The sequence below is a fragment of the Triturus cristatus genome, chromosome 10 (genome assembly GCF_964204655.1).
Source record: "Triturus cristatus chromosome 10, aTriCri1.1, whole genome shotgun sequence".
NCBI classification, from domain to species: domain Eukaryota; kingdom Metazoa; phylum Chordata; class Amphibia; order Caudata; family Salamandridae; genus Triturus; species Triturus cristatus.
In genome coordinates, this window is record NC_140593.1 from 599709009 (window position 1) to 599730101 (window position 21093).

The window sequence follows — 21093 nt, forward strand, 5'->3', positions numbered from 1 at the left end:
CATGTCAGCCTTCGCACCGCTATACACGGATGATTACATTAAACAGCTTTGTTCAGGCCCATCACTACTATCTGACACTTCAGATATACCCACCTCATCTACCACCTCAATACCAGACCAACTTGAGAAACTAAAGAAAAAGCAGGTTTGTTTACAGTTAATGATTCTGATGCTTACAGACTACCTCAAGGCAGAAGTCATTCCCCTTGGTCTCCAGGTACGCAATATTCCTGGGATTTTTACCGACAATCCCAAGTATATATCAAATTTTAGCTACATTGGAACCACTTGCTCACGCCATAGGTTGGTACTCGGAATTGACATCACCACAGAAACTCTCAAAGCATTAGAAATAGAGATTTCAGACATACTTATACAAATCCAAGACTTAAACCTGATTACCGAAGGCAAAAAATTGTTGGAACAGATCGATAAAACGGTCGCAGATTTTCACAGAATTGAGCAGAACAAAAAGGCCAACAAAATAAAGAAGGATATAAAATCTTATAGTGCAGAGACCACCTACCCATACCTACACAAAGATTTTTATACTAACAGGTCCTACTCCACTCATCAGAATAACCGCCCTTGGGGTCGTTATAATAGACGCCAGAATCTGGTAGGTTTTTCAGACACCTCAGCCAACTCATCAGACAGTTCTGACCCCGGAGAAGGTAGCAGCACTGCAAGACGGGAAGGCTGACATCAGAATACTTTTTTAGCCAGGGGCCCACAAGACCCGCCCCAACGCGGCAGAGTGAAGAAAACCCAGTGGTGGTACAACCCACCAGGGGAGCGGAAGACCTGCAACAATTTTTACCAATGGTAATGACAGTTCACTCTGCAGAGCAGCACATCAACGCTATTCCCATTTTTAATCTCTCTACCTACTCATTGGCTAAAGACAAACTATCCCTCCTCAAAAAAGGATTATCCTTTGTTCCTACAGTTCCACCCAATTTTATGGATCGGCAAACGGAACTCCTTAGATTTTTGCGGCGCATCCGCCTCCAAGCCTTCTTCCAGCTGTATCCCACACCAGACCATACTGCCAATACACTTTTCCGGCCCCCATCAACTTTCCTGCCATCTGCAGGAATGATACCTACGGAAATACTCACCTTCGAAAAAATGGTTCTGAAGGACCTATCCATCTAACAGAACAATAAAAGGTTCATTCCTTTCAATATCACACTAAAAGAAAAATAAGCAATCAATCACCTCAAAACAAATGACACACTTGTAATCAAAAGTGCCGACAAAGGGGGCGGGATAGTGCTCCAAGAAAAAACGGCATATATAGCAGAAATCCAACGCCAACTCGATAACAAGGATCACTACATGAGGCTGGTGGCAAACCCCACAAAAGAGATACAGGGACTGATCTTAAAGACTACCACAGAGGGACTCCATGCCGGCTTCCTCTTTAAAAAGGAATTCAATTTCCTCAACGTAAAAACACCGCGTACTCCTGTAATATACACGCTCCCAAAAATCCATAAAAATACAAAGATTTCATTCCAACCACCCAATGTTATGTGAGAGACTCTAAGGCAATGATAAATATGATTGAACACCACCCTTACAATCCCATGTCAGAGACTCTATGCACCATGGACGTGGAGTCTCTGTACACTAATATACCACAGACGGCTGCCCTTCTGGTGATACAAAAGACACTGGACAAACGCCCACGCCCACATGCTGTTCTTAGTACTTTCATTCTACAACTCCTAGAACTATGCCTTACTTGCAATTTCTTCATGTTCAATAATATCTTCTATCAACAAATCAAGGGCACCTCTATGGGGGCTATTTTTGCCCCCAACCTAGCGGTGCTCTTCATGGATCAATTGGAAACCAATGTCATCCTGACTCCAACAAACCCCTTTTTTTGAGGCATTGTTTTTTGGCGTAGATACATCGACGATATCTTCATTATTTGGAGACAAGACGTCGTTGTTCTAGGCCAATTCCTACATTGGATGAACAATAATTGCTCAGGGCTGTCCTTTACAATCACCACTGACAGTGATTCAATCGCATTTCTAGATCTGACGATTTTCCATTCTGATGGCGAGCTACTAACACGCCTGTATCGAAAACCCACTGAGCGTAATACCCTCCTTAACTACACCAGCAATCACCCTCGGCCTCTAAGGGTCTCTCTGCCGTATTCTCAATTTCTGAGAATCAGGAGATATTGTTCATGTAAGGTGGACTACTTCAGAGAGGCAACTGTTCTTGCCTCAAAACTAAAGGACAGGGGATACCCCAAACGAATTGTGAAAAATGCATCTAAACGAGCCTGGTATTGTCCCAGAGAAGTCTTGTTGACCCCGAAACCAAAAAAAGAATTGCAAAGAATTGTATGCGTCACAACCTTCTCCCCTGTGTCCAACAAGTTGAGGAAAATGATATTGCACCATTGGCCCATTTTGAATGCAGGCAGTCTTAACATTGACAAACCTCTATTTGCATTTAGAAAGAGTAGAAACTTGAAGGATCACCTGGTCAGAGCTGCATTACCTGTCACCCCTAACGCTACTACTCTTGATGCAGTCTGGGGTCTGTCCCACATCATTGGGCACTCTAAATCTGGGAGTTGCAATGTTTGTTTGTTCACAATCGAGGGTAAAAGCTTTACGTTTAAGAACGCTACAGTGCATTGCCAATCATTCTCCAACTGCAACACATCCAATGTGATCTATCTTATCCATTGTCCATGCCAGAAAGTTTATATCGGACAAACAACGCAAAGAGTCAAGACCAGGATCTGTCAACACAGAAGCCGCATCCGTTGCAGGACACCAAATGCGCCCCTTGTTGACCACTTCTCTGATGCCAATCACAGCGAGGACGACGTACGCTGGACAGTTCTCAAAGTCTTGAAATTGCCCCAAAGGGGTGGCAACATGGCCCAATTGCTCAATAGAGAGGAACTAAAATCGATTATCCCCTTTGATTCAATACGTAATGGGCTCAATAGAACTGAGGACTGGACAACCCTACTTTAAGCCCCAAACATATGAACTTTATAGAAATCGGACAAAAGCTAACCCAGTTTTTATTTCCACTGACACTGACAAAATATGAATGTAATGTTATTCATTTTTACTGTATGAACTGCTTTCGTATTAACAAAACGGTAAATAAGTACAAAATAATATCATATATAGAAATGTAGCCTGAAACCAAAAGAAATAAGCACATAGGCACCACTGCACCTACGACGAATTTTCTTTTAATTGAGCACTCGGCGATATTCTCCATAGTCCCTTCTCACCACTCTAAGATGTCTGCCAACTAAGCGCCCCATTACAAAATGGCCCCCACATCGGCGCCTGCACAGACACTGGTTGTGCAGTCCCTTGTCTATTTTCACACAAGTGGATGCCTAGGCTCCTACATAAACAGCATGTCCGGTTCTACAAATTGTTCCAGCTACCATGCTGTAAGGAACGGAAGACCGTACGCCGTCTTTAAGAGACTCCATTGAGGTAAGCCATTGACACTGAATCCTAAAACCAGGCATTGCCTTTGCCACCGGTATCCCCAATTAAACGCCCTCTCCCGCTCCCACAGCTCCTCGCATATTAGCAGCCATTGCTTGCTGCTTCGAATCCTGCGTCGCTCCCGTAGACGCCGTGCCCGGCTGGGCACACAGAACGTGATCGTATCCTCCCAGACCACGACCAACATACCCTAATCCAAGGTAATCCGCCTCCGCCTCTGTACTCTGTTACACCATGGGCCCTCGGCTTATTAATGTAGCCGCTCATCACTACCTTCTTTCCTTTATTCCCAGGTGATCCAATACCTTCCTGGGCTTGTCACACCACGAGCCCACTCATAAGGTCAGCCTTAACTCTTAGTGAGTGCGCCGGCAACACCTTCACTGCGCCGACCACAACTCACTGCCCGCTCCGTCCGCATTATATGGATCCACACTCCATCCATTAATTACACCAACACGATCCTTGCAAATCCCACACTTGCGCAGCCACCCTTACACGCTCACTGGAAACTTGACACACCCCGCCCCTTGTACCACTTTTTCTTAAAGCACAACCTCGTCGTGGTCAAAAATCGAGCCTTCCTAGGCATGGCGTTCAAAGTTAACAGTGCATGTACTATGCTTGACCAGTTTTTAATATGCACATGATACGCGATTGTATGATTTCGCCAAACTCTCACTGCGCCGTCCGTACTTGACCATCTTCACTTAGACATCGTTTCACAGCCCTCCGTTCGAACTGTGTAATTATTGTCACCTTAGTTCTTAAGGCTTTCACCATGCTTGGCCATTTATGCATTCGCAATCATTTGCTACTGCATGTGTCACTTTGACCTAGTCCTTTCACATATTGCCTATGAAATCACTTTCTTAGTCACAGACCATACATATGGTCCCCACAGCTTGTAATGATGCTGACATGCAACCTCAAATCTTAAATGGGGTACCTTATTATGTTTTCTTCTCTCCCCCCCCCCCTTTTTTTCCTGTTTTAATCCCACAGGCGTCTAAATCAAATCAGGCAATTGTTTATTGTTTAGTCCTGAGGATGATCCCATTGCATTAGGAGCTAGGGATCGAAACGTCGACTTTTCAAACAGTACCGCAATTTATCCACTGTGTAAATTGTATTGTGGTAACTGCTGGTTAGAGCTTACTTAAAATTGTACTGTATTGTAAGCCACCACTTGCTCCAAAGTTTTTGCCTGCTACTTTGTTTTCTTCTCATTTTTCATATTTCTTCTTGCAAGCTCGGTACGGGATTGTGCCCGTGTTTCACCCTCTTTGTTGCTTTCACTTTGTTTAATTCCTTTTGCATTTGCTCTAAATAAATGTTCCTCTGTCCGGCTGGACATTGGAAGACTATCCATAGTTCTTATTGAAGTCTATGTTGAAATGTTTTCATTATCTATCTTTAAGCTAAGGACCTTTGTTCTTTAAAATAAGTAATCACCCGAGGTCCAAAGCTACCTGATCGGGTCCCCTTGTTAATTGTACTCTGACACCTCACCACACAGAAACTCAAACATTCCAATCATCTCCATCACACCAAAATTTCACTCAGAACACTCACACTGGCTGAACAGCTAGGAGCTAGGGTACCATGGGAGGAACATTACTACAGAGTCAGGATATAACACTCTCCCTTATCTCAATTAATGTGGCTATACCTCTTTATCAATCCCCTGCCACCTCAGGCTTGGACTCAATCACTGCAAGGCTACTGGATTCTCTGGTTCAGACCCCAGCCTTGGTCAGGAAAAAACCTGGTTCAAGTTCTATGCCAGCCACCAATCGTTCAAAGCGGCAGGCTAAATCTGGGCAAAGGGTAACATCCACCCAGATAGAGCAGTTATTACCAAACTCTGTACCAACTCTCATCCCCTGTTGTGACCACCCCCATCCCCTAGCCGGGAAAGGTAGACCTCTTGATTTGTTGTCTAAGGAAGTCATCAGAGGGGGTGTATTCACCGGAGACTGTCTCGTGAAGCTCAAAGACATGTTGCAGGTGATAATTTCACTTGCTTTTGCACGGATAGATACCATTGAATGCATGCTTTTGGCCTCTAATTGCACGAGCCAGAGTCTGCTCAAACTCCAATGCAGCATCAATTCCAATAATTGACATGGCTTTTGGCCAAAGGCTGGTTGAAAATTTCCGACACTCATTTGACCCAGCACAGGTTGGTCCAACCATAAGATCCCAAACTCCAAGTCAAATTCCTGTGAACTCCCCATTAATGGACGATGGTTCTACCTCCAACCAAAGTAGGAAATTCCAAAGGGATCTTCCAGGGTGTCACAATAAAAGGGGGCCAGGACCTTTGGGGTCAGTGGATGATTAGTCACTCCAGCCTCTTGTCCTTATGTGTTAGTATAAACGGGAGTCCCTCCACTATGAAAGGAGCAGCAGGAATCATGGAATGACATGTTAAATGAGACCCTAGATTGGCTAACTTGGCATATGAATGTTCCTCTTAAGTTGAAAAGTAATATCTTGCTCACAAGGAGGGTGGGCTGGATTGATCCTGGGCCCGTGGATCGGCAAGGCGACTGTATAGTTGTAAACTTCAAGTCACCTCTCCTGGTTAAGCACTTGCTTTTCGGGCAAGAAGGAAGACAATCAGCCACTAGTAACATTTTACCCCTCCTTTTGGGCTTTTTCTACAAACTAAGTTTGCCTATATTTAAGCCTCCCAGTGAACCAGCTACTGTTTTTAATTCTATGCTACCTCCACTCTTTCGCATTCCAGTTCACAAACATTACAATGCTTTGGCAGACATAGACTGACTTGATGATCTAGAGAAGGAAGGTCACAGGAGTCCTGTTGCTTCTGATGCCATAAATGTGTTTCCAGTTTCCTCCATTAAATTGGTCTCCTGGAACGAGCAGGATCACACTCCAATCTTTCCAACCCGGAGTGGTGCAATTTATTGATTCTCACAATATATGTCTGTTTCAAGAGACTTGGTCCACTATTCCAGTCTACCATCTAGGGTATGTTTTTATAATGAGGTGGCCATTTCCTCAGGAAGAAGCAGGCCCTCGCGAGAGTTACAGTTTGGATTAAAACCATTCTTCTTGCTACCATCAAAGAAGTTAAGTTGGGCTCAACAGATGTTCTCAGCATTAGCCCTGTATCCCCAGATTTCACTCCCTGCAATATTTATAACATATACTGTAGGCCATGGGGCAGTAAACCCGAGTCAGATGTGATCAGATTGCTAGCTACACATTTAGCCTCATTCTCTAACGAGATAATCAAAATTGTAGGAGGCAATTTTAACCTCCAGTTTGAACCATGAACCATTATATGCCCATTTTAGATTCCACTCTCTTGAGGCAGACCAAGTATGACCTATACCCCTACTATTAATTATACCAGCAGTTAAATGGTCTACTCTGGCAGTCCAATTAAATGCCCTTACTTAAAACCAGGGCCTTAGGGCCTGTAACGGCAGGTCCACCTTGGACAGGGAGAGAAACCATACATTCAATTGGAAGGTTTGCCCTGTCTACCAACAGGTGTAGAGTACGTTGGAGTGTCTTCTCAATGTCAGAAGAGGTAATGGGCAACATAAAATGATGTATTGCTGGGGAAATAGGTTAGCTTTTGATACTATTCGAACAGTCCCAGCTTGAGGTGGGTAATTGGGTTGGCCTTGCAGTTGTCCACTTGCAATTGTTTTGCAAATTACGGGAGTTCTTTTTTGTATAATCTCATTGCCTGGGTAGGAGGCCAAACCCCCCAACCTGGTATAATCTACAGCGTATATTAGCAAGAGTGGTGTTGTAATTTGCCATTAAGCAGCAAGATCGGTCTAAGATTCAGGAATGACCTATAAAGTTAGCATTTGGGAGGCCAAAGGAGAGTGGAAGACTATGAAGTGGGAAAACCTACTGGCTGTGGCAAAAATGAGGGATTCACCCTCTTTCTGGAGCATAATTGCCACTGGCACTAAGGAGGGCAGCCCCTGATTGAAAATCACATACCCATGGCAGCTTGGGTTGGCACTTACCTAATTTATATTCTTCTCAAAAATGTAGTCTACCACTTGCTTGCAAACCCCCTATTCTCTGTAGCAATGCTACAATAATATCACTGAATTGGCCCCACATACTATAATAGGGGACTCCCCTGACTGCTTAGATATTAGTGACAAAGAAGGTATTGTGGCAATTAAAAAAAGTGTTCCCCAAAAGGCCCCGGGATTTGCTAAGGTTCCCAGAGATCTCTTTTTATGTAGACCCAATGTGCAGGGGCCTTACTTCTCCCTTGTTTTTAATGCTTAATGAGGGGCGCTCCTTTCCCCCAACCTTGGCTGAGGCTAGGATTATCCCCATTTCTAAGGAAGGAGCTCTGTACACTCTGGCCAATTATAGGTCTATTAGTTTAATTGACTGTACCAAAAAACTTTTAGCAAGGGCTGTTTAGAATAGGCTCCAAGAGTGAATGACTGCGACTTAGATACTTTCACCCCTGCAGGCCGGGTTTAGAGAACGGACCAGTGTATTAAATCAGGTGCTTCGGTTCCAGCTCCTTTACTGGAAGTTTGTTTTATTAGGTTGGGGACAGCTTTATGTAGTATTTGTTGATCTTAGATGAGCTTTCAGGTTGGTTTCACGCACCAAGTAAGGGCAGGTGCTGAATGATCCACGGGGGGGTGTACCGCACCACCTGTTGAATATGATTACGCGCTTGCATGAAAATAGTTATACCCAAGTAAGATGTGGCCAGATGAGCAAATTGAATGAGCCCTTTTCTGTCCACGGGGGAGTGAGGCAGGGGTATGTCCTTTCCCGCCCTCTTTTCGCTATTTATAAATGATCCAGCAACTTTTGTGGACTGTGGTAGTTCCGATACTCGATCTCTCGCAAACACCAGGATACTGGCCCTGATGTTTGCCGATTATATGCTGCTTATTTCTAAATCTCATATGGGTCTCCTGAAGATTTTGTACAGATTTGAAAGCTTTTGTCCTCTTAGATACTTAGATATCAACATCACTAAAACCAAATTGATCATACTCAGTCCTTGTACCACCACATACTCTAATTCTGTTGAGTACTTGGGAGTCATTCTCACCGAGCATTTTAACTGGCAACTGCATATAATCAGGAGTAGGTTATGGCTAGAGCAAACCTCGGGGCATTGTAAAAGTTTAAAAGGGCTCTCCTTTTCGCCCTATTTCCATGCATTGCCAATTTTTTAAAAATAAGTGCTTGGCTCAGCTTTGTATGGGGCAGAGCTTTGGGGGCTTAGGAATGTTTCCATTCTCGGGCTCATTGACAATCGTTTTTGCCAGAGCTATCTGGTCTCCCCATTAGTAGCCCATTGCTTCCTTTAACGTTAAACGTGGGGCAAAATAATATAATGGATGTGATTGGCTTAAGGTCCATATTATATTAAAAGAGATTTTGGTCTACTCTGGAGCTGGCACCTTATGAGGCAGGGTGGCAGGAGATAATATTTAGAGCGGGTGAGATTGTTATTCCATCTCTGAAGCACGTTAGGGCCACCCTCTCAAATATTGGCCTCACCCACCTTTGGGATGTTCCCTCTGAGACCAGTGAAACCCATAAGGTCCAGGTAAAGAATGCCTATTAGCAATATAAGCTGATTTTGCTGCATAGCCTGTCACATATCGGATCTTTGACTGCGGCTTTCCTTCAATGGAAAGAGAGCTATGGGCTGGAAAATGTCTTGCATGATATTGAGCCGGAAACTGGTAAGAAACTTTATATGCAGTTTAGATATGATCTCTACCTCTCCAGCGGATCAAGGTCCTGGGAGGCTGTACATTTGACCACTGTGCCGATATCTTGGGACTAGGATGTACAGAGAGTCTTTGAGAATTTTGAGCTGTGACACTAGTCAGTGTGTAGTGTTTGCGGTTAAATGTTATTTGTTGGCCATGTGGAGGATTAGGCTATTCAACTTAAAAAGAACTCATGGCTCAGTATTGCCCATGGTGTAACTAATTCTCTCAGTGGAAGTGTTCGTTGTATACTGTTTTTATTGCCTTATATTTTTAAAACTGATTTTAATTGTGTATTTATGTTTAAATGCATTTATCTTCTTTTATTATGATTTTAACTGGATTTTTTGACTATCTGTATTGTATTTGATAGCATTTTGCTAAATAAAGTTTATTGAACTAGTTATCACTGTTTAGTATTCTTTCAATTTGATTAGAAAATGTCAAATAACAGCACATGTAACTAACTTATCCATTATCTGTTAGTACCTTTTCTTGTAGTAGCTTGATACTGTTTATCTGCTGTACTTTAACAAGTGTCTGTTTATAAGGAAACAGGCCATTAGTTGAATGGCCTGCATAAGTACTGGGTCCACATTCGCACTTTCACTGAGTACCAAACACTTCATTGTAGCATATGACTCTCTCAGAGTAGTGAAGCAGAGCAGTCTGCGGCCAACTCAAGTGAGTTGGGGTCATTTAATAATCACCATTTTCTGGAACACAACAACATTAACACTCAATAAATGATTGTTCAGTCTGAGCTTTTTCTTTAGAAAACGAAAAGTGCATTCATTAAAAACACTCTACTCAATACTACACAGTAATTTTCAAATACACATAAGTCTGATGGAAATAACTTCGGCAACATTACATTTGACCCGCACAGGGTTGTGACCCATAAATCACAGTACCTCCTTCCATGTACAATACAACCGATAACCATATATGGGTGGGGATTACTTCACACAAAGTCAGTGTCACCATACTTCAAGACCAGAATCACAGGTCATGATAATACTTCATATCATCACTGACTTCAGTAACCATAATCCCTCTGCACTTATTATTAATAATCAAGCATTGCAATCATGGGCTCACATTATTATTCATAAAGCATGGAAGACTTTCAGGAATATGTTCACTTTCAGCATTAACAAAATCTTTCCATAAAACATGGTCAATTACCTCTTTAAATTGCATAACACGTTATTAAAATTATACTTGTGAATAAAGCATTGATCTAACCATTGTGAAAACACTTCTAATTAAAGCTTTTTTCCAAACATACTCTATGTGTGTTATTTTAAAAACCTTCAGGCCACACAAGCTGCAGCCATAGAATCATCCCTGTGGGTGCTGCACTCCTAGCTGTAGAGCAAAATCTCCAGCCTTGGCAATGCTTGAAAAGTTAAGTCAAGCTTAGGGTGGTTCTAAATGCATTAACCAGCATACCACTGAGTCAGGCCTTGTGAAACTTTCCTTGGGAGGAGCTTCTGCACTCCTTTCATCTTCTGTGGTGCCCCTGCCATCCTGGGGCCACCACATTGTTGAATCATTGAGTTGAGCAAAGCTCCACAGGGGATTATGGGGCGCTCCCTCAACAGGCGACATGAATGCTAATGAGCGGCTCGGCTGCATTATATTCTTGCCATTAGGCTTTCTTTTTATGGTGCTGTGTGGCTTTCCTTGTGGGGTGGTTCTTTGTCTTAGGGTGCCTGGGTGGGACTCCATGGCATTAAGTATTGGGGACAGCCCAGGAAGCCCACCCTGGCTGCCTCTGCTGGCTCCCCATGCTGGCAGCATTCCTTTACTGCCCACAGGAGCTAGCAGCTCTTCTCCAGTTCAGTTTTGTGGGGGCCTCCCACTTTTGGGTGGTCAGGGCAGGGCTCCCCTGCCCCATTGCTTTTTGGGGGCATGGTGTTGGGATCCCAAGCCCCTCCCCTCCTCCTCTCAAGGTAGCGGTATGGCGCTCCCCCTGTAGCAGCTCCCAGGCTCCTCTCGACTCTCAGGGATGTTATGGCACTCCCTGCTTTTTTTATCAGTGGGGTCTGAGATTTAGGGTCCTAGGACCCTATAGAGGGAATGCAGCCTAGGTGTTGGGATCTCTGAGCCCTCTGTGGGGTCTCTACACACGTCCCCTCCCAGAGAAAAACATTAAAGCCAGCCCTTGCGCCAATTCCACTCAGGGGGCTTACAATTCTCGGGCAGCAGAGCTTCAGGCACTTCGGGCCTCATTGAAGGATAAAAGGTCAAATTATTTTTCTTGTTATGCTTGGTTATGTGCTCACTTTGCTCCTGATGGCGAGTCCTAGCCACCTGGAACCTTTTCCTTAGGCCTCCTGGCCTCCAAGGCAGCACCCCTTTCAGGGAGCCGGTTTCACTGGTTCCCTGCGGCAGCCTTTTCCTTTTTCTCCAGTGGTGCTTCTCCCTTCCTTGGTGCAGAAGTCCAGCTCTCTGCCCAAATAGTCCTTAGGGGTGTAACCAGACCATCTTCCCTGGTCCTGGGTAGAGAGCCACCGGTCCTGGGGTCAACTGTAATCAGAGTCCTTAGTCCAGGTGGACACAAGGGGGTTCCTGTTTTCAGTTTTTCATAGCTGCTTCTTCCAATCTCAGTGTCTGATTCACAATGGGCCTCACTTGTGGTGGAGGCCCAGCAGTCATGGGGGAGTCTCTACAATTGGAGTAGAATCTCTTCAATGAGAATTCTCATTGCAGAGACTCCATCCCAAGTGTGTAGACTCACCCACAACTGCGGGGTCTTCTCCACAAATATGGAGGCCCTTGCAAATCAGGTCTTCAGTGTCCAGATCTCACAAAAAATGCTCTCCCTTTCTTGTGCAAGAGTTTTAATTGGGGGCAGAAAGTTCTAGAAGCCGAAGTGAGGGCAGAAAGTTCTAGAAGCTGTGAACCCCTGGCCAATCCTAGGGTGCCAATCACCTCTCCACGCCTGTACCAAACCTCCTGCAAAGCATGCTGGGACACTTCTAAATGGAGTCTTTCTGGAGTAACTGGTAGAAACATCTCCGGGGGCCATAGCTCTGCACCTCAATGACATCACTGGCAGAGGCTTTCCCACCAAAACTTCAAAGAGGAGCACCCTCCTGCATTGGTTCTAGTGGTCTGGGTGCCCTCATTTGTTCAATAGGCTTGAGCTGACCCACTCTTGGTACATTGTGACAGCTACTAAATGGATGCTGATTCTTTCTCCCCACCCTGTTCCTCCTCAAGAGCTGAGTGAAGCATGGTTCATTGCTCCCTTTCTGTGGGGAGGCATTTTTTCCTGCTGCTGGAGAAAAATGTAATTAACTTGGCCTAGCAGGGTGACAAAAGCCTGGGCGTTAATAGTGAGCTAAGCCAGAGAAATATGACAATTCTGGATGACACATAAGTTATACACATACCTTCTTGGAACTTGCAGGATTGATTTCACCCCATATTGATAAGTCACTATAGGCCAAAGGGAAGCGAAAATTCACTCTAAGGCAGAGTCCTCCTCTACGTATAGTGAAGTGTCACTGCAGACAAGACAGTAAACAACACTGACTTTCACTTTGAGTGTACACTAACATTATATGGCCTACCCCACATCAATAACTAGTCCTATTGTTTCCCCTCTGTGCCAGGCTACCTGTGCACAATGACTTGGCTGCACAGAAAAGTAGTCTCACAACAACAGCCCTCACATGGGTTTTTACACGTGTGAATGCTTGTTCAAGTGTAACCAGCCGGGTGCCCCTTTCTCCAGCTGCGTCGCAGTGGCCTTATCTTCAAAGACAAACACAAGGAGATGATGGACAGAGTGCTGAAACTTTTCAGACACTCATCCCTAGTCACAGACCTGGGTTGAATCCTTCATCGTTCTTTAGCTCACTTCGCCGCCCCAGTTCAGACTCAACCATATTCAAATCAGTCTTGACCCTGTTCCTAATGGGAACAGTTCAGCCTCAGCTGCAGAGCCAGGTCTTCTCAGGACCAGAAACAAGCATCCTAGGACGTTTTTCGTGGTAATATCCTTCATCAGTCAGGCTAGCTTGAATCCAGTGTCAAAGTGAGCTAGATCTGGGCATACCCTGCCACCTTAGTGCAAACAAAGCAAACACAAGGTTTGAGTACTGATAATTTTCAGACACTCACCCCCAGTCACAGATCTGGGTTGATTCCATCATCGTGCTTTCGCTCACTTCGCCGTCCCAGTTCAGATCCAACCATATGCAAATCAGTCTTGACCCTGTTCCTCATGGGAGCAGTCCAGCCTCACATGCCAAGCCAGGTCTTTGGTGGACCAGAAACAAGCATCATGGGACTGTTTTTGGGGTAACACCCCTCATCAGTCAGGCTAGCTTGAATCCAGTGGCAAAGTGAGCAAGTGGCCCACGTCTGGGCATACCCTGCCAACTTAGTGCAAACACAGCAAACACAAGGAGATGATGGATGGAGTGCTGAAACTTTTCAGAAACTCACCCCCAGTCACAGATTGAGGTTGGATCTATCATCATTCTTTAGTTTGCTTCGCCACCCCAGTTCAGACTTAGCCAAATGCAAGCAGTCTTGACCCTGCTCGCCATGGGAACAGTCCAGCTTAAACTGCCAAGCCATGTCTTCCCTGGACCGGAAACAAGCATCCTGGGACTGGTTTTGTGGTAACACCCCTTATCAGCCAGGCATGCTTGAATCCAGTGGCAAAGTGAGCAACGGATCCACATCCCGGCATAACCTGCTAACTTAGGGTGAACACTTTGCCACTGGATTCAAGCTAGCATGAATGATGAGGTGTGTTACCCCGAAACCGGTCCAGCGATGCTAGATAATAATTTATCCACAACAACAATAATCAGGTAAAAATGATGTGCCGGAGTTGAATAAATAATCTCAGACTAGCTTTCACGTTATGCTGTTATACACGTGACTCACTCGGTGCTTGCTAGTTCCTCTGAATGAAGACTCATTGAATTAAGGAATTCACATCTACTGTAAACAAAATGCACTGGTCTGATTGGGAGATTTAGTTCATTCAATCATCTATAATAATGCCCGGAAACTTTAATCTATGTAAAAAATCCTTAACCAAAGGTTACAGTAATATATGAGTATATTGGTCTAATGACTGTAATCTATAACGGAGTCAGAAATGTCATCAATGAAACACAAAATAAAGTTTTGCCCGGGTTAATTTTTTAACTTCATAGTCAGAGTTGATTGTTTTTTTGTGTATTTGGCTGAGAGATATACTTGTTGTATTAGTAGAAAAGCATCTATTTCCCTGCTATTCACCCTTGAAGAATCAGTTATGATGGTATGTGGTCTTAGTGGTAGAATGTTATCACCCTTTAAATTAAGAACAGAAATAAATATCTGTACTTACCTGCTCATGTTTTATATGGACAGTGTAGGAGTAGGAGGTCCTAACTATTGGCACAAGATATTGTTGTCATTGTTGCTAATTGTTCTCGCACATTACGAAATGAGGTGTGTGCCAAGCAAAGGTACAGATTTTGCAGGATCTACTTGTGAGTTAATGCATATTTAGGGCTATTGAAAAATTAAAATAATGATATAAAATTATCACACATGCATTACATTTTGCATATGTGCCAATTTAGTATGCAAATTAACACAAGCACTCAACAAGTTTTTTCACTTTACATGGTTCCGCAAATCATTAAAACATCTGGCCCATGGTTCCGCAAATCATTAAAACATCTGGCCCATTTCATGATGTGGAGTGAATAATTTCATCTCCCTTTTCTTACAAACAGGATAAATGCATGTATGAAGTGCTACCTTAGTAAATGATGATCAACTTTTGCACTTTTAGGACCATGTTTAGAGTTTGGAATACAGGATACTCCATAGAAATGTGACAAATATGCTACCTGCCATATTAAAAGTTTCACAGGCTTTAAAAATGCACTTGTAATACTGGTGACGGGCTATCTGCCATGTTTGTTTTCACTAAACTCTAGATGAAGCCCTTAATTCACTTCAATTCTGTGACCTCCACAACTCTGCCTGCCTGTTTTTCAGAAAATACCAGCTTTATTTTAAGATTGGTTGCTAAATGTATATCTGTAGCTCTATGCAGGTGCATAGCAGGGCGGTTTCTTCATAGGGGTGTTGTCCCCCATTAGAGGTGGGGCTACAGTGCTCTCTCTCCAGGATCGATTGTGACGCCCAGGAGCAGCTGAGGTAGTGCTAATTGAAATACACTTGTCAGATTGGCCGGTGTTTATGCTGTGGCCAGACTATTGTGTAGTTCAGGCTTCTGGAAGTAATAAACCAGGGAATTTGAACAGCAGAGAAATGGTCCCATTGATTTTCCATGGAGCGTTGTGTTTGGCTGACCCAGTCAATCCTGGCACTGCTTTTATGCTGTTTACTATTATAAGCAGCATGAGAGCAGTGCTTGGATTGGCTGAGATGCTTGGGGCTTATTTTCCGTGGGACCAGCATGTATACATTTACGAGGAGGCAGCGCTGCATGGGAGAATTGAACCTGGGGGGCTTCCAATTGCAAGCTGAAGGTGTGGTGAATTTATATGCCCAAGGTAAGAAGATTATGTTTATTTTTAACAGTACAACAAGTGGTAAATGCTTTATAAATAGAATGCGCCCTGATCATTGCAGAATTGAATTTATAATGCAGAGGTGATTGGGGCACATTCTATTTAAAAAACATTTACCGTCTGTTGTAAGGATTTTAAACTTTTACCCACTCCACCTCTTTCAAAAGTTACCAGTCACCACTGATGCAAAGTGTGCTGTTATACACTGCTTGCCCACTTTCAAACTTCTAATTCAAAACACAACATATAGAAAACTTCCTGGCACATTCTCCTGAATGATATACATGCCACACTATGCGGAAAAACCTAACTTATATGGGACATTCCCTATTACAGAATGTCACACACTAGCATGGTCAACTGGGTCAGAAAATACAGCTGGGAAGCTAAGTAAAAGTGAATTAGATACCTAAAGAAGTAGCCCATGTTTGCAAATTGGGACAGTTTTGAACTTGTAAAGACGTGCTGTACAACTGTTTTCAAAGGTAGGGAAGTGTGCATGTATTTAAGTCTGTCCCAGGCAATTCTTGTTTTAATATGGCAAAACAACTGTTAAAAAAGGCCCGCACCATAAAACAGTCCCCCATACAGCCAAAAAGCTGCCCACACACTGACCTGACAGACTAGACTGCGTCATTGCCCAATGGACCAGTCCGACCGTGCACTCAAGTCAATGAAGTAAAGAATATGGGTGGGCTTAACTCGCGTAATTCAGTGTAGCGTAATCATGCAAAATTACCTAATAATTCAGCGAAATTACGCATAACTATGCAAGAAAAGTAATTCTGCATTTATTACTATTTCTGAATGCAACAATGCCCCCTCGTGTTCAAAATGAGTGCAAGAATTCATGTTGCACAAAAAAATAGTGCAAAATGGAGCAGAGCATGAATAGCAAGTGCGAGCAGTGGCTCATGCTTGCTAAATGTGCTTTTGGGGTAGGATTTTCACCCAACTTACCCCAGCATTCAGTGCTATACAAAATAGGCACAAGAAGGCCTTTTGAGCTAAGAATTAGAGCTAAATGTGTTGCTGCGGTAGAATTTCCTACCTAATTACTTAGGGCATCTAGCATGATTTTCTAGGCGCAAAATGCACCCTCACATCCAAAATGGATGCATTTTGCATTAAGAAATAGCTCTAAATGCAGCAGAACACAAAGAGTGAGCACCAGCGTCTCCTCGCGATCCTTAATGTGTCCTCACGTTATGGTTGTTTTCACCCAAATTACTACTAGGCGTAATCACGTAATTATGGGTAATTCTGCATGAAAGAGTAACTTGGAATTACCAAAATTTCTCCGATTGCACCAACATAATTAAAATTACGGCCTTGCAAAGCAAAATAATATATAGAAACAAATATATATTGAATTAAAAATGCACTATTAATTTTCAATAAATATAGGGTCACTGTTCCAAAATTTCCTGACACTTGTTTGCAAAACTTTCCCGTATTCTAAAGTTTGAATGTCATCTGTGAAGTAATATATTTTACCATAGTTACAGCTCATCTAAATTGAAGCAGAAATTCACAATGGTACCGGCACAACAATATTATTAAAAGCAAACTTTGTGACAGGCATCATTTTGAGCAGGTTATATTCATTCCCCGTGGCTGAGAATGTGCCTTTTTATGATTTGGCAAATGCGAATAAGACAGAGCTGAGGAAAACTGAAGAAAAATGTTAATTTCTGTGTTCTAGTACAGAAATTGATTTTAATAGGAAGGATCTTTCTGATTTTCCTTTAATATAAATTTGCCATATTTGCAGTTATTTAGTGTTCAAGTTTGTTTCCATATACTGCTCATTTGGTATAGTGCAAACCTAGGGATCTTATTTGTATGACGCATTTAGGACACAGGCACACAGGCAACAGGAAAAGGTTATATTGATTCTAATCTTATTTGCCTTATTACACTGGGCCACATGTATTATGAATTTTACAGAATCGGCCCTTTGCGACCGGTAAAATGCTTCTTGGTATGTATGAATTCCAGTTTGCAACTCGGTAACATGTTACGAATCACAATTTGGAATTGCGAATACATCCCAATTCGGTATTAGGAAGGGGTGTGTTTAGGGCCTCCATTCCTAATACCGAATCGCAGCAGTTTGTAGGAATGTTTTGGGACTGAAATGCGGTCGTAAAACATTTGCATTTTACTACCTACTTCAAGTAGGTGGTAACCCATTCGCAAACAGGAAGGGGACCCCTTCCCCTTTGTGAATGCTTATAAAAAAATTTGTAAGAGCAGGCAGTGCCCTACGGAAAGGAAAATGGGCTGCATTTAAAAACAAAAAAACGATTGCTTTATTTAAAAGCAGTCACAGACATGTTGGTCTGCTGACCCCAGCAGGCCACCATCCCTGTGATTTTAACAATTCCTAATGGATTACAAATTGCGACCAGCCTCATTAATATTAATAAGGTAGGTCGATTTGTGACCCATTAGGAAACGCTAAATGAAACTCAAGTAGTCGCATAGATTCAAATTGCGATTACCTAATTATGATTCACAGAGAATTGCAATTAGGTATTCGCTATTTGAAATAATGATACATGTGGCCCACTATGTCCTAACTGCTGAGCCGCTGTTAACCGAGGCCAAGTAACCGTGAAGTTTCGGTCTGGGCCTCACAGCTCAATTGGGCACACTCTCATTGATGACAGGTATGCGCACTGTACGATTTGTAACTGTCGCCGGAAACTCCGTACTGCTCTTTTATTTGCTGCCTGACGAATCATGCAGGCTGAACCATTATTTCCACTAGTGCAGCTGAAAATGCCCTATTGGCTTCACCGAACACCCCTTCTCCTTGGTGTGTTCCTTTCACTCAGGGTGTATACCTTCGACACTACATTCCTCCCAACCAATACCAAATGTAACAACTCCAGAAATAAGTCACTGCACCCCCAACTCTCTATTTTCACATCATATAACATCTCTCAGCTTTGTGGGCGGGGTTAGGTTGTTCCAGAGGTGATGTAGGCTTTTCAGATTTCCCTTGGTTATCTGTTCCTTAGTTCCCTAAGCATTCATGTCCCCACCTTTACCCTTGGATTGTCTCTAGAATGTGAGGTGATTTCCTCCTGCTCATCAGGTTTCAATCTCTACCAGGTTTGGGCACTGAACATTTTCCAGCACATCCCAATGTCCTTTGTCAATTTAGGAACCTCCCTCTCTTCTGCATCATCCCTAAGGGCCACTTCTATTCAGGATGCACTGCTTGAAAGAAGATATGTTTTGGTTGACTTCTTCTTCACTTTGCACCATCACCATCATGCAAAATCCCCTTACTACTTTCCACAGGTGTGGCTAAAAAGTCATCTGAAATTTGCTGCCAGGGTTCTGGTCCTTCACCGGCACTGCTTTCCTCACTCCGAAGTTCGAGTCTTTGTCATGGTCATTCCGGTGTTTCCTCAGTTGAAGGAACACCTGATCATTGATACAGCTATGTTGCAGTTCAGGAAAGTGAGGGGTGACATCTTGAACTATGTAGTAAACAACAAGGGGGACAATGAGGGCTTGATAAAGGTCCACCGTACTTGCCCTGGGTAGAAATAGAAGACAAAAGAGGTACGGTGTTCCTGGGTGGCAAGTTGGCCACCTGGTGAGTACTCAGAGTGGTGGGGAGGTGGGAAATACCTCCTTTCGGAACTAGGACCCTCACACACCCAGCAAGCTAGGTGTCATGCTTCATCATATGGGTCTGCTCCTCGTCGAGCCGGCGCTGCAATGCTCGACGGGCACCCATAAAGGGGCTCTTTATCGGAGATCTCTTGTTCCTTGCCGTATAGGTGCCGTGGGTGTGAGGGGCCTGGTAAGATGTAGATGTGGTGTGTGGGTTAAAACAGGTAAGGAAATCCTCTATAATTATTTTTATTCTGGAGAGGTCACAAACTGATTAAAAAGTAAAAAGAAGAACGAGGGCGACTATTTTGTTTTAATCTGACAAAAATTACGCTCTACCCCTTAGTGGTCAATATGTTTCTCGCCTATGAAATGTCTCTAATAGATCAGTTGGCGATTCCTCAGGACCTAGTGACTAAATGAAAACTATTTACAGTGTGTGGTGTGGTTCTACATACCACTTCTTCTCTCGGTAGGATGTTCCCCCAGAGAAAAGCAGCCAACCTCTTAAGGATTCAAGTGCGGCTTCATCAGACCGCAGCGGAGTATATGGACACTCAACGTAGTGTCGCTGCTCCCGCTCAGAGCAGTCCGTCTCACCTATCCGCTCTGCTGCATCAGGACCGCTGCGGTCTGATGAAGCCACACTTGAATCCTTAAGAGGTTGGCTGCTTTTCTCCAGGGGAACATCCTACCGAGAGAAGAAGTGGTATGTAGAACCACACCACACACTGTAGATAGTTTTCATTTAGTCACTAGGTCCTGAGGAATCGCCAACTGATCTATTAGAGACATTTTATAGGCGAGAAACATGTTGACCACTAAGGGGTAGAGCGTAATTTATGTCAGATTAAAACAAAATAGTCGCCCTCCTTCTTCTTTTTACTTTTTAATCAGGTTGTGACCTCTCCAGAATAAAAATAATTATAGAGGATTCCCTTACCTGTTTTAACCCACACACCACATCTACATCTTACCAGGCCCCTCACACCCACGGCACCTATACGGCAAGGAACAAAAGATCTCTGATAAAGAGCCCCTTTATGGGTGCCCGTCGAGTATTGCAGTGCCGGCTCGACGAGGAGCAGACCCATATGATGAAGCATGACACCTAGCTTACTGGGTGTGTGAGGGTCCTAGTTCCGAAAGGAGGTATTTCCCACCTCCCCACCACTCTGAGTACTCACCAGGTGGCCATCTTGAACTATGTGCCTCACTTACAACTGGATTGGGGTCTGACCTCTTCGTGACATGGAGTGTTTGTCGGTACTCATGGATTGAACTAATAGATTGCCCATTCCAACAGTTGGCGGTCTGTTTGAACAATACATAATACCTTAGTCAGTGTCCACATAAAATGTTCAGACTCTCTGTTGGCCTGGGGCCAATGCAGTGACACTTTCTTGGAGTTTACAGCTAGGGATTATAGATAATTTGCTATGTCCTGGCTTGTGAATGTCACATAATTTACTGATTGTAGTTCTTGTCGGACCACAAGAGTGGCAAGAATTTTTTCGAGTTTAAGCAAGACCTCCCCGGCTGTTAAAGCGTTGATTACTTCTACTTCAGCATACTTTGAATAACCATTGATAAGGACAAACATATGGCGTCCGT